This window comes from Myodes glareolus, chromosome 10 (genome assembly GCF_982192425.1).
Source record: "Myodes glareolus chromosome 10, mMyoGla1.1, whole genome shotgun sequence".
NCBI lineage: Eukaryota > Metazoa > Chordata > Mammalia > Rodentia > Cricetidae > Myodes > Myodes glareolus.
Genome location: NC_142035.1, coordinates 52,916,408 through 52,931,646, shown reverse-complemented (window position 1 = coordinate 52,931,646; position 15,239 = coordinate 52,916,408).

Below are 15,239 nucleotides of genomic sequence, written 5' to 3'. Positions count from 1 at the left end.
TGTTAGCTTTTCTGAGCCGGGGTTACCTCCTTTAACACAGTATTTTCCAGTTCCATCTGCTTTCTTGAAGACTTTATTTGTCTTTGCAGCCGAATAAAATCGCATTGTGCATGTGTACTGCATTTTCAATTTCATCTACCTGTTGATCGAATCTCAGTTGCCTTTGCTTCCTATCTGTCGTGAATCCAGCAGCAATAAACAGGGTGGTGTAAGTATTTCTATGGTAGGGTATAGAGCCCTTTGGATACACGGTGGTGTGGTTGGATCATATGGTAGCTCTCTTTGTCTTAGTTATTGTTCTCATGCTGTGAAGAGACACCTGACCGAGGCCACTCGTAAAAGAAAGCATTTAATTGGAGGCTTGCTTACAGTTTTAGAGGGTTAGTCCACGGTCATCATCGTGGGAAACAGACAAACATGATGCTGGAGCAGTAGCCGAGAGCTTTATATCCTGAGCCACAGGCAACAGACACGTACACACACATACACACACACACACACAGAGAGAGAGAGAGAGAGAGAGAGAGAGAGAGAGAGAGAGAGAGAGAGACTGGGCCTGGTGTGGCCTTTTAAAACCTCAAGATTCATCCCCAACTACACTTCCTCTAACGGTAACAGTCCTTGCTATTCTGGAACTCACTTTGTAGACCAGGCTGGCCTTGAACTCACAGATCTGCCTGCCTCTGCCTCCCAAGTGCTGGGATTAAAGGAGGGCACCACCACCATTCAGCCACCCACGCTTCTATTAGGTGTTTGAGAGATGTGCACACTGCTTCTATAGTGGCTGCAACAGTTTACCACACCAGCAGTGCACAACAGGTCCTCTTTCCCCCACATTTAATGTTGCTTATTTTCTTGATGATGGTCATTCTGAATGGATGGGATGGAATCTCAAAAAAGCTTTAAATTGAATTTAACTAATAGTGAAGGATGTTGGACACTTTAAACGTGTTAGCTGTTTATGGCTTTTCTTCTGAGAACTGTCTATTCACTTTATTGACCTGTTTATTGAGTATCCGTCAAAGAATCTAGGATCTGCTTCACGTTCAACAGGACAGGTGTTGTAGCAAGCAAGAGAGGCCTCAGCTGACAGTGACTGGCTTTGGGTGATGAGCACCTGGGAGTCAGCGTCAGCATCCTGAACACGGATGTTTACAAAGGACACAATGATGGTTTTATTATCCCCTTGAAGAGTCTTAGGTCAGCAGCAGGTATACTCCCAGTGAGCATGCACTGTCCCCCTGCCTCTGACTCCCGGCCCTCGCAAGTGTCCCCAGGGGCAACAGCGGAGCCTGGCTGTTTCAATGCACTCAGTGCTATCCAGCATCCTTCCTCTCTCGGCTCCTCCTCATCCACCTCTATGTGCTCAAACACCACTCGCTCTCTCATACTCTGAGCCAAACAGTGCCCTCAGCGTACTCTCCTCTGAAGAAGAGACACACTTACTCAAAGAGGTACGCGCTTTTCTCTCTACCTCTTCTTATTTCTCCCTGGTCCTCCCAGTCTGGCTTTCGTCCTCATCGTTCTGCCTTTAAGAATTAATACCACAAAGTTCAGTGCACACGTTTCTGGAAAGCAATGCCAGCAAGGCATCCGCAGGGACTCTGACGTCCAAAGATGTCCTAACATCTGTGTTTGGGGATTCAGGCATTGCCCCAGCTCAGCGTTTCTCAACCACTGCCCAAAGTCTTCCTCTAAACCTGTGGCATTCCATCTCGATGAGCCACTGGGGGCCTGCATGAGAAACACCAGGAAGTAGCTTCCTTTTGTAGCTGTCTTTGGTGTTTTTGCTTGTTTGACTGGTTTGTTTTTGAGGCAGAGTCTCACAGAGTCCAGGCTGACTTCAAACTCAGTTTGTAACCAAGGCTGTCCTTGAACTCTTGACTCTCTTGCTTCCACCTCCTGAATGCTGGGAGTGTGACACCAGGCCCCATGCTTTTTTTTTTTACAACTTTATTGAGGTATAATTAACATCCCTTAATAAATGAACCATATTTACCACTCTGCTCTTCTGCTCGTGTAGATTAATTTGCAGTTGCAGAGTTAATTGCAATTTAACTGAACATATAGCAATTGCACACATTAATGAGATATACTGTAACAATTTAATGCATGTGTACAGCGTAACATTTCTTTTGCATCCCCTGCCACACATAAGACACGTAATAAATTGTTGTAAACTTCAGCCACACCAGAACTCATTTGTTCATTTAAATGTACTTTGGTATTCACGATAATGAGACACAGGGCCCATGAGCACATTGACAAGTATATTTATGAAGCATTTAACCCCTAGATGCCCCAACTCATCATAGTCTCTAATGACCAACAATGTGCTCTCTAGTTCTGTGAAATCAACCTTTGGTTGGTTGGTTGGTTGGTTTTGGTTTTCTTGAGACAGGGTTTCTCTGTGTCTCTCCGGCTGTCCTGGAACTCACTCTGCTGATAAGGCCGGCCTTGAACTCAGAGATCTGCCTGCCTCTGCTCCTGAGTACTGGGATTAAAGGAGTGCGCCACCACCCACTGGCTTCTGTTTATATACTATGTATGAAAGAGAATTGTGACACTTGTCCGTTATGCTTGGCTTATTTTATTTGTATTACGTCCTCCATGTGGGTTGAGTGTAGGCACAGATGACAGGGTTTTATTCATTTTATGACTGTAGTGATCGCCTGTGTAAATACACTGCATTCCCTTTACCCATGTCGTCATTGCTGGGCACCTCGGTTGCGCACCACGTTTTGGCTTCTGCGAAGAGAGTTTTGGTGAGTGTGAGGGTGCAGGTTCTTCTCAGTCTTTAGAGCTTCATACAAGCTGAGCCATAAGGAAGGAATGTCCTTTACTGTAGCTCTGGCTTCTTTCCCTTAAGTGCTGATGCGCTGCGATTTCACCCCTTTCCATTACAGAACAGCGTCCCATGGTACAGATTCACCACAATTTGCTTGTTCACTCATTGTTGATAGTTGTTAGATTGTTCTAGCTTACAGCAATCACAAGCAGGAATAAATGCTTTTTTGTGACAAGCCTTTGTGTGGACAGATGCTTTTGTTCCTTGGTTAATTTTTGGGGGGGCGATGGGGAAACATATGAGTAATTTGGTAGGTAAGTCTGTATATATTAATTTAGAAAGAAACGTCTAAGCATGGCTCTTGATTTTCTGTAGAAGTTGCAGTTGGCAGTCACTCTCGCTACCACCCGAGTGTCCATCTCTCCTCTTCATTTCCGTTTCTGCTGCAGAGCTGGAATGGAGACGTTTACTTTCCCAGCACCCTTTGCAGCTGTAGTCAGTACACATGGCTCTGTCTGTGAGGGCTTGGAAGGAAGTCAGTTCTGACTGAGAGGTTAGGGTAGGGGTTCTGGAGATGTAATAAAGGGTTCCTCGGATTCTCCTGATGGTGCCTCTCTCTCCGGGGTGGGGGTGGGGGGCGGGGATGATGCCCAGGAACGCAAAGAGCATGCCCACTCGCAGTTTGCCTGCTCCTTCTACAATCGGGATACTCAGCACACCGAAGTCCCTGAGATGCTCTTTGTCCGGAGTAGAAAGTGGTGCCTTGTCCTAATGATCTCCTGGCAGATCCTCTTTCCTGAACCGTATGGGTGGCTGGATGCAGGGACAGATGCTCTGAAGCTCCCACTGGTATGTTTAAAGTCCCTGACAAGACAGAGGCAGTGCCAGGTCAGGAGTGGCAGGAAGGCCCTTCTTTATTTTTGTCCAGAAAAGGCTACATGCCCAAGGGTAGATCTCCTGTGACACTAGAGAATGCAGCAGCCATCTTAAGAGCAGGAATCATCAGAGTGCGGAGACTGTAGGGGGAGGGGCTCAAAGGGAGCTTTCTGTCCTATCTATTCAACTTGACTGTGAACTTGAACAATAAAATGCAATGTCGAGATACTAAACACACCCTACGCAATGAACCGACGTGACCCTCATTTTCCTCCTAGGTGTTAGGTTTGAGGGCCTGTGGCTGGGAAGAAATCATTCTCATCTTTGTGGAGGCAGACACTAAACAGATATCTATACAATAATACAAATAAGTATTGCTATCTTCCCTTCACTGTTTAAAATGTGCTGTTGGACCTGGGGTCCGCTATGAGCAAATGAGGCTTAAAGTGGAGCCCCAGAACAGGGAGAGCCAAGTCCTAAAAAGACCTTTAAAAAGGCTCTCAGGATCAAAGAGAACAGTGTGTTCCAGAACCCAGGGTGGAAAGGAGAGTAGGCACAGGCTAGCCATGTTGCAGCCTAGCAAGCTTTGATAAGCCTGGGGAGGTAAGCAGAGGGCAGATTGCACAGGGTTTGAAGCCAAGTTCAGGCCTGGAGGCTGTATGCTAACCGTGGGAGCCACTGAAGGATTTTAAGTAGGACGTATTTGAATTTTTTTTAAAAAAAGAAAAATGCTCCCTCTGGTTGCTATGTAAGAGAATAGATCTGAAGGAGAGATCTGAAGGGACAGTCTAAAAGTGGCTTGAATGGGAAGTAGTGAAATAGGCCAGGTAAAGCCAACAGTAAAAGTGGGTACTTAGCTACTTCAGTGACCTTGAGCCTCGCAGCCCTCAGGTGAGAGAGTTGCAGGAGACAGAGTGGGCGTGGACAGCTAAGACAGATTCATGCAAAATAATGTCTTTTAAATCCTACCAGTTTCATAATGATGGTAGCCGGCAATAAAATAAAATAACCCCAATAGTAAGAATTTACGAGCACTTGGCACTTGCAAGGTAACCGTTATCCATTCTGCATGTGGATGATTTTTTATCTCATTCTTATTCTACTTGCTCCATTGCTTTATAATAAACCACCCTAGAATATAGTGCTTAAAACAGCTACAGCAATGCGTCTTGCTCCAGAATCTACTGCTTAATTGGAGCTGGGAGCGGCACAGAGTGTGTTATGTTCCATTTGGTGTCACCTGGGGCAACACAAAGTCTGAGCACCTGGGCACAGACATCAGCTGTGCCCATTCTGTAATTATGCCCCACACCCTATACTCTATTTGCTTATTGCCCAGATCTCTGCTAGGATGAGTGTCTGTCAAATTTGTGGTTGTACCAACACTATTTGGTTGGTACTATATATTTAAAAGTATAATGCACCCAGTAGGTTCTCTATAAATAGTCACCAAATAGTGAACAGAGAACTGAATTAAAATGAATTTGGAGGCTGAATCCCTGGTAGTGCAAGCCTGTAATCCCAGCACTTGGGAGACAGAGGCAGGAGGATTGCTATTGTTATAAGTTGAACTTGGTCTACATAGGCAGTTCCAGGACAACCAGGGCTACATAGTAAGACCCTGATTTTTAAAAAAAAAAAAAATAAGAAAACTGAAACAAATACAAATGAATTCTGGCCTCCTTGAATAGAATATTTTCCTTCATCAAACTGTAAAGTCAGCCTTCTCTCCAGTACTCCTAATGACTGGAATTTTATGATTTTACAAGGTTTCCATTTTACTAGGAACTTTTTGTATCTTTATTACAAATCTATGCGTGTGTATGTGTGCGCACGTGTGTGTGTGTGTGTGTGTGTGTGTGAGAGAGAGAGAGAGAGAGAGAGAGAGAGAGAGAGAGAGAGCTCTGTTCAGTTTTCCTAGCTAGGACTCAGAGAGCTGCACAGTGTCTGAGCTAACATGCATAAGAAGTGTTCCTCCATAATAATTATCATAACACATTAAGTCTTCTCGAGGTAAATATTCAGTTCCTATTATTGTTACAAATGATGGAGTTTCCATGGTTACTGCACTCTGGATGCATTCTTAGATGGCTGGTGTGGTTCACAGAGGTTCAGGACAAAATACTGGGTGGGGAAATATTAACAATGAGCCTATAGACCAAGGAATGACATGGTCTAAGAACCGTTCTGAGGCCATCCTAGCAAGTATTCCCAACATGGAAGTGCAAGGTGGAAATGTGGGGTGCGGATGCTGGGTGGAAGAATAAGACTCCATCCTATCGTGGACCAGCTCTTGTACATAAACCCATCCCAGAAAAAAGCAGGTAGAGAATGGGAAAACAATCTGAGCAACTGGCTGAGCAGAAATAGAGAAGAAAAATAGGGAAAGTGAAAAAAGGCCTGTTAAAACTCAGTTGTCCTCTGGGCTGGGCATGGTGGTGCACACCTTTAATCCCAGCATTTGGATGCAGAGGCAGACAGATCTCTACAAATTTAAGGCCAGCCTGGAGTTCCAGGACAGCCAGGATGACATAAAGAGATCCCACCTCAAAATAAAACAAACAAACAAAAACCACACACCAGTTTATCCTCTTCTATTTTAAAATAGCATTTCTCTAAATATAATTTCCTAATATTAACTTCAAAAGGCTGTTACAGTCTGCAGGCTAATGTGTAATGCCTGGACTCAGCTGTGCACCCATTGAATGTACATCATCACAGGTCAGAGGTAATATTCCTGAGTGCACGGCCTTGCTCCAAGGGCCCCACTCATATTCAGACTCGGAGGTTTTTGTTTGTTTTGTGTTTCGGCAAGGTGCAAGAATCTCATGTTCTTCAGAACTTCCTTGGAAATCTAAAAGTCCAGCTTGAGTGTGTAGTCTGCACATGTTTGAACCCATTGGGTCCTTACCTTAGCCCATGGAGGCCTGCAAAAGAACACAAAAGACCTGCTCTTATCAAAAGAGGCCTTCACAGGCCGGAGAGAGAGCTCATGGGCAAAGACACTGCCTAGAAAACCTGATGACCTAAATACAGTTTCTGGGTGTGGTCCTAGAACCCACGGAAGAAGGAAAGAAACAACTCAGGGATGTTGTTCTCTGACTGCCACACACGCTACATGTACACACCCACAATCAAAGTTTTATTTGTGTGCATGCGTACCATATACCTGTGCGTGTCTGGTGCCTGTGCAGGTCATCAGGGGAACGGATTTCCTGGACTGGAGTTACAGACAGTTGAGTCAACATGTGGGTGCTGGCAATTGAACTCTGACCCTCTTCGAAGGGCAATGAGTGCACTTAACTTCCCAGCCACCTCTTTAGCCCCACACTATTTTTTTCCCTTTTCAGACAGGCTCTGAGTATGTTGACTTGGTTGACCTAGAGCTTGCTATGTAGACCTGGCTGAACTTGAATCATAGAGCTCTATCTTCCTCTGCCTCCTGAGTGCTTGGATTAAAGAATGTGTCAGATCTCTCTCTCTCTCTCTCTCTCTCTCTCTCTCTCTCTCTCTCTCTCTCTCTCTCACACACACACACACACACACACACACACACACACACACACATATCCTATCAGGCAGAAAGATTGTAAGATCTAAAGGTCAGGGAGGACAGGAAGGAAACAGAGTCCTCAGGACTTGACAGTATCTTAGCATTCAAGAGTTTATAGCAGCTTTGGGTCCCCTAAGCAGGGTCAAAACAGTCATTCCAGCATGGAGGATGTGGGGGCTCACCATCCTCCACCCCCTGAGTTAGGAATAAAACAGTCATTCCAGCATGGAGGGTGTGGGGGCTCCCCATCTTCCACTCCCCTGAGTTAGAAACTGCTGACAGTTGATGTCTTCTGGGGGAGGGGGATTCTGCTTTCCTTTTCTTTAAGATTTAAAAATATTATTTATTTGTGTCTGTCTGGAGGTATATACATGTAAGTAAAAGTGTCCACAGAGACCAAGAGAGGGATGGGGAGAGAGAAAGAAAGAGAGAGCACTCAGACATTACCAATGCCCAAGAATTTAATCAAAACCCCGTGAAAGCTACAAAGAAAAGTGGGAAATGCTCTGAGGAGTTTGTTGTCTCTGGAGAGTCTCATTAGATATTAAAAAAGAAGGGACACTTCAAAGCTTTCGTTCCACCTTCAGCTGGGACTTCCTTTCTTTGCTTTATATTTTTGAAAGGTGTTTAAGAGAGGATTTTTTTTTTGAAGACATGTATTATTCCCCACAGCCTAGATGTAAAACACAGAAGAGGAGGTGACCCCTCCTTACAGTGGCTTAGATTTTCTGGTTTCTTACAAGAAATCCACATTTGATGAGTGCCATTCTGGAGACATTGATCCCATTTTGCCTAGCCACCCCGAGACCCTCCAAGCCCAGCTCGTTTTTTCAAACAAGAGAACAAATGAAATGAGCCCTGCGGAGGTGGCTCTTGCCCCAGCACAAGTGGAAAATCCAGGAAGAACAGAGTGGCAGCTCAGACTAATCTCACTGACAATTAGACTATTGTTCGCGTGGAGCTAAGGGGTTGAGCCAAACTAATGCAAGTCACAAACTGCTGTCCCCCCCACACCCTTTTTTTAAACCAAAAGTAAGCGCAGGGTCTGTGGATGAAAGAGCCTTGAGAGAGATGAGAGCTGAGATTCTGTGCAAAGCATGGTTTTAGGAAGAGGGTCCCAACCCATCAGGAGGCGGTGGCTAGTCGCCCAGCATTTCTGTGTGGTGTTTATTTTACCTTTAGTGGAGTTTGCAATAGATGCTGAGGTAAGACATATGAAGCAGATCGTGTGAAACAGAAAAAAAAATTGCACAATGTTAATTTGCACAACTGATAAAGGTCCTCGGGTTCTTGTGGGTTTCTTTGTTTGTTTTGTTTTGAGACAAAGTCTCACCATGCAGGCTGGCCTGGAACTGTAGACCAAGTTGGCCTCAGATCCACAGAGGTCCGCCTGCCTCCCTGCCTGTCTCCAGAGTGCTGGGATTAAAGGTGTGTATCGCCACATCTAGCATGAGGAAGTTTTTCATTCTAAGCAGGAATCAGAGAAAAATATGAAGTCATTGAAATTATTCATTGTTAGAAAACAGCAATGCAGAACATTGAGCTGTGCTTTCTGAGGAAGGACCACCAGTTAAAAACAAAGATCAATATTCAAGACTAGGTTAGTCTAGTTCCAGAGGGATGCCAGTACTCTAAAGGGCTTGAAGAGTGAATGTCTGAAAGAAAAGAGGCACCAAACAATGCATTCAAGTCAGACTTCCACAAGGCCTTGGCATTCAAAATAATATGCAAGGTGGTTCAATTAGTGGAGAGAGACTAGGGTTGGCATTGAGTTTTTATTCTCTACTGAACTTTAATTTGATATGGTTTATCAAGAAGTCATGAGAAGTACATATTTCTGTACATAGACGTACATGTTATAAAATGGGCATGGTGGCACATACCTGTAAACATAGCACTTGAGAGGGAAAGGCAGGAAGATTCCCTTGTTTAAGGCCAGCCTGTGCTTTATAGTGACAGGGGAAGCTATACATGATGATTAGAAAGGAAAACACATTCATAATGTTGTAAGAAAGTTTGGCTTCTCTACACAAAGGGAAATTTGTTTTAGAGTCTTCAGTAATGCTATCCTGCTGTGTTTGGAGGTTAGGGAGACCTCAGAGATAAGAGAAGATGAACACTTTCGACCCAGGATTTCTCAGTTCTAGTCACCATCAGAAAAAGAATTCAGAGGTGAGACAAAGCAAGGAGTAGGAGGGAGTTTATTAGAGGGTGTGGGCATGTACAGGGATTCCTGTGGGTTCTCAAGAGAGGACGTCTGAGCTTTGGAAAACTCATCTTATGGGAAAAGTTAATAGAGCAGAAGGCAGCTTATAAACTAAGGTAGAGAATTTCAGGACTGGGTGATGGTTCTGGGATAGGATTCACTCCCCTTCTCCATCTTCACATGGAGTTTTCCAGATGGGACATGGTGTCAGAGGCCTGACAGGAACAGGTCATTTCACAAGGCTCACACTGGAGATAGCATCATACTGAAGCAAAAGATAGCGAACACTCATCTCATTGGCCACGCTGGGCTCCACAGGCTCTGTTGGGTCTTGGACCAACAAAGCTCAAGGATGCCGTTAGCTTAGCCTCTGTGCTACCTTACCTTGACCTAGTTAAAGAAATTCCCTCTGTGGATGATTAGAAACAAATTACTGAAGGACTGCAAGGTAGATTCTTTCGTATACTGCACTTCCTTGGTTCGGACCAGCCCTTCCTCTTCTTTCTCTCTACCCTCCAGCTCAGAGTCCTGTTTCTCTTCCCATTTCCCCCACTGACCTCTCCTCACCTGCTCACCATGGTCGGATCCAAACTCGTCACCATCCACCAAATAAAACACAATTCGAAAATCTCTACAAAATCCCTTTGCACATGAGACATAACCTACTTTCCTGTGTGTGTTTTATCTTAATCTAGGGTCATTGATCTTTCATTTATTGGCTAGATGTCAAGTTTCTGTACTTTGTACTTTCTTGTATGAAAACCGTAGCAGTTTGTTGAGAATAATAGAACCTTGGTTCAAAAAGAGCAATGCTGAACATTCTCTTAAAGGTGTATGAGAAATATTCTCTCTCTGTGAGTGATACATGTATGAGTACATATTTGTGCACTTGCATCGTATGCATACATGTGTAGATGTCAGGTATTTTTCTCAGTCTCTCTTTACCTTAACTGTTGAGACAGGGTCCCACACTGAACCCAGAGCTTATAGATTCTATTAGGCTGCTTGGCCAATGAGCTCCACAGATCTTTTTTTTTTCTTCTCTAATCTGTGCTGACCCATGTTGAGGTTACAGCTGTGTAGCAAGCTTTTATTTAGGCAGCAATCCAAACTTCAGTGTTATTTTTATGCAAGGAGTACTGTCCAACTGAGCCCTCTCCCCAGCTCCAATTATATTTACCTGTAAATTTAAATGAATTTGAATTTGCAGGGCTAATATTGTCTTTGACATCTATTTATTAATCTATTTGTCTTTGTTTTTGTTGGTTTCTGAAACAAGGTCTTACTGTATAACCAAGATTGGCCTGAAACTTGCTGTAGAGCTCAGGCTAGCCTCCTGTTTCAGCCTCCTGAGTTCTGGGATGACAGACATGCTCTATGGATCCTGGTTCTGATTGTCTTTTCAACTCTGAAAAAAAAAACAACAACAAAATCAGCAGAAGAACAGATAGCAGAAAGCAAATAACTGACAGACTTTCAGAATATTGTCAACCAGGCAGCAGCAATCTGTGTAACTAGCAAATAAATGCTTACGTTTAAGAACGATTCCTTAAGGTAAGAATAATCAACCATAATTTTTCCTACCCAGGATGGTTTGAGAAACTGATTTAAAACTATCTATTTGGTTGGAGAGATGACTCAGCTGTGAAAAAACTTGTCACTTTTGTAGAAGTGGGTTTCGGTTCACATGGTGACTTACAACCACCTGACACCTTCAGACTCCATGGATGCCAGACACATACAGCACATATGTGCATGCAGGAAAAACACTCATATGCATAAAATAAAACCAATAAAATTATATATTGACTTACAGCTCTTCAAAGAGTTTTGGACAGCTTAACAAAATATGGCCGAGATACAGTAAAGGAAAAAAAAGAAAAAGATCAGCTCACATGTGTGGAAGTCCTGCCTACTTGGTAGAGGTTCCCCACAGACAGGTCTGTCAGTTAATAGAGAATGACTGAGAGACACTGAGGCCTGCTTGGGAGGCTGCCCCTGCTGCAGACACAGTGGGGGATGACAAGAGGCCCTTCTAGCATGAGTAAGTGACTCTGTGGGTGGACCAGTGACCCCAGACCTGGTCTCTCAGCACTGGTAACATGGCTGAGGCAACACCAAGGGCGACGTTCTTAAAGCAAGTCCCCACACACCATCCATAGGGAATCTGTAAACAGCAGACCTTCTGGTGAAGCTTCTGGATTAAATTGTTTGACAAAGCTCTACCAGATGGGCATCTGAATAAAATCACTTGCTGAATATAGTCTTAAACTTAAGCCATTTTTCTTCTGAGGAGAGTAGTTGGCAGCTATTCGCTGACCAGGGCCCTCTTCTCCTCACACAACACAAACAGTTCATGTGTGACAGGAGACAACAGAATCTACTGTCTTGGGTGGTGGGTCGCCAGGCTGAAGGAACAACCCCCACCCCTATTACTTCAGGGCAGACACTGGAAGGCATGTGTGGCCCTTGGGTCTGTCAGCGTTAAACCCGCATTCAGTGTACAGATCACAGGCCCAGGAATGGAGAAGCGGAGCTGGGAGGAACGCTACAATTGCAAGCATTGTGTGGGTCTCAGGGCTCTGTGTGACTGCTTGTGGTGCTTGGCATAGCAGATTTTGTGGGGGTGCAATAGAAAAGCTTTTCATCCTCAAAATAGTTCAATGAAAAAGGAGGATGCCCTGGAACACGGCCGAACTCTGGGGAATTTGTCTGCTCTGGCGAAAAGTGGAAACGGAATATGATTTGCGGAACAGTGGAGATTTTCTAGAATTCCATTTTAAGGAATTTTCAAGCTCACCAGTCTTCGATTTTAAACGACATTCAAATAGGATAGATAAATGACTTTGGGCTTTGTGTTTAAAGGGTGACGCATGGGGCCAAGCAGGCCCCGATGCAGTAGGTCAAAGGCACGATAAAGAATTTCTTTTATAAAATATTAAGACTAACCAGAAAATGACAATTAAGAAAAAAAAAAAAAAGAAGTAACAGTCAAAGTGAAAATTGGAGGCGTCCTTCATTTGTTTTGATTATGCAAATGTATGCTGATGTCAGCCTTCCAGAATTCTTCTCCTTATTTTCTGTGTTTATTTAAGTGAATATGAGTATTCATATGAATATAAGTATTAGTGAGCATTTATCACTTTTACTTCAACAAGGCTGGGACAGAAACATTGCGTTTAAGCCAATCCAAACAGGTAGGTTTTCCAGTAATAAAAATAGCTCTGTTGCTAGGCATGAAGATGCTCGCCTTTAATCCCAACACTTGGGAGGCAGAGGCGGGCAGATCTCTGTGAGTTTGAGGCCAATTGGTCTACAGAGCAAGTTCCAGGACAGTCAGAGCTACATAGAGAAACCCTGTCTCAAAAGACCAAAAACCAAAAAAAAAAAAAAGAAAAAGAAAAAAGAAAAAGGAAAAAAAAAAGAAAAGAAAGAAAGAAAGACATATGTGTGTGTGTATATATACCATTGCTGCCTACAAAGTATCTGAAATGCTGTCATGTGACAGTTTGATTTGACTGGTGTCTTTAGATGGGCCAAAATTCACAAGACTCTGTCATGGTTCAATGGATTGCTTTGAAGTCCTATAGCCACTTTAGTTAATAGTCTGCATACAACTTTAATTCAAATAAAATTCAAGGAGCCAATGTTGGGTTAGGTCTCCAGCACTACCTTTTTTTTTCAACATGAATAAAGTATTAAAAAATTAAAATAACCATAAATCTTTCATCATGCAGTTCAAATGTCTTTTTGTCACATAAACTGCACACTGATTTTGCTTGTTGTACCTTCATCAACTCCCTATGCTCATGCATCACAATGAGCATCAATCACACCGTGCTCAGGAGCTTGCCTACTCGGAGAAGCCCATTGCTGGGGAGCAGTGTCGGTGCTGGGGAGGCCTTACTGGTTAGCTGTTTTCCTCACCTCAGTGATTCGACAAGTATTCCTCCCATTCTTTTCAGACAGAAACCCCTGCTTTAGAGGAAAGTGCTCACCTCCGCTCTGACCTGCAGCTGAAGAGAAAGAATTTCAGGAGCGCCATTACTTCCTCCCATTGGTCTCCGAGTTTCAAAGTCTAGAACAACATTGAGCAAGGGCAGTTGCTCTTTGCATATATTTTAAATATTTGCAAAAATAGCTGTTTTGTCCACCCTGCCCCCTCTTGTCTGAAGTAAAATTTAAGGGTTGAAGGTTTCTGTTTGGAATCACAGCTAAGTTTTACTTTCTTGCCTCTGTCAATGAGCTCACTAAAGGACACTATCCAAAGATTTATTCTCAGGCCCAGCATGTTAAGACACCTCTCCAAGTTTGGTTTCTCGCTTTTGAAATACATTAGGAAGACAGTTAGAATTAGGGAGAGAGAATCGGTGTTTATTTTTCAACTTATGAAAAATAAGATGGTTAATATGGGACCCAGCTAGCTAGCTGTACCACTTCTGGGCATATACCAAACGAGCCCATATTCTACCATAGAGGCAGCCACATGCCCGTGTTCATCGCTTGTTTGTTTATGTAGTTAGGAAATAGAACCAACCTAGATTTCCATGAACAGATGACTGAATAATGAAAATGTCGTACGTACACAACTGGATTCTTCCAGCTACGAAGAAAAATGAATTCCTGACATTTTCAGAAAAATGGATGGGCCTGGAAAACATAATACTGAGTTAATGTAACCCAGGCCCAGAAGGACAAACACCATGTCTTTCTCTCAGCTGTGGATCCTGGCTCCAGACATTTAGACTCATGTGTTTAAGCTAGTAAAGGCCAGGAAATGAGAAAGGGGCCATTAGCAGAGAGAAGGAAAGAAGAGTTGGCAGGGGTACTGGGGACAGAGAGTTTTAAGCAGGGCTGGAGATAAGGTTGGGAGAGAGAAGAGGAAGAGTTAACTAAAACTAAGAATACCTGCAAAAACCATATGGAAATCTGTTACTTTGTAAGCTAATCAGGAAATACAATGATAGTAATGACTAAGTAACACACACACACAAAAGAGTTTGAGTGATGTTACTCGGCGTGGGTGGATAACGCTGCTACCAGAGGCTGTGATCATTGAGTGAAGATGCCAATGCCAGGTGGGGGGTACCTCCCTATGAGTTGTTGACCTTGGAGGCCCCAAAGCCTCGCAAACAACACAACCTATTTCCATTGTTCTTTATCGCCCACCAGAACTAAATGGCAAGCTCCTAGTGTTTAAGACTCCAGGAACTTTGGTTGGAAGGCATAGAGACATCAAGCTGGACATGAGCTAGGCACTTCCTCCAACTCCTCACTACCTAGCTCGGTGCCAGAAGGTGGTAGCAAGCTTCTCGAGGAGAAAAGCCACCCGTGCGAACCTGTGGGCTACAATATCAACCCACAAGACAGGCGTGACCAGGGGTACAAGAGTGACACGAGGTTATGGAGTCACCAACAGCTCTCTGCATCTGGGGCTCATACCATAGGAGTGAATTCACACCTGGTCCTGCAACCTTCGTTGAAAGTCCGGACTGAGGATGCCATAGGCTGTAAAGGGGAATCTTTAACTGCCATTTAACTAAATGGGCACGGTACCAAGCAGCCTTCTAAGTATTTATGGTTATATCCATAGATGACTTGCTCTCAACCTTGGTCAAAGACGCTTCTCTTTGCAGTAGACAATAGTAAATGCAGAGACTCATGGCTGGTCAAAGTATTCAGAATAAGTGATTGCTGTGTGTTCTGCTGGGACATTGCCCATGCTTGGACCCATCCCTGCTCATGCAAGCAGCATCATTAAGCTCTCTGATGACCTGAGCTCCATCACCACAACTCACATGAAGCAGTGAGAGAAC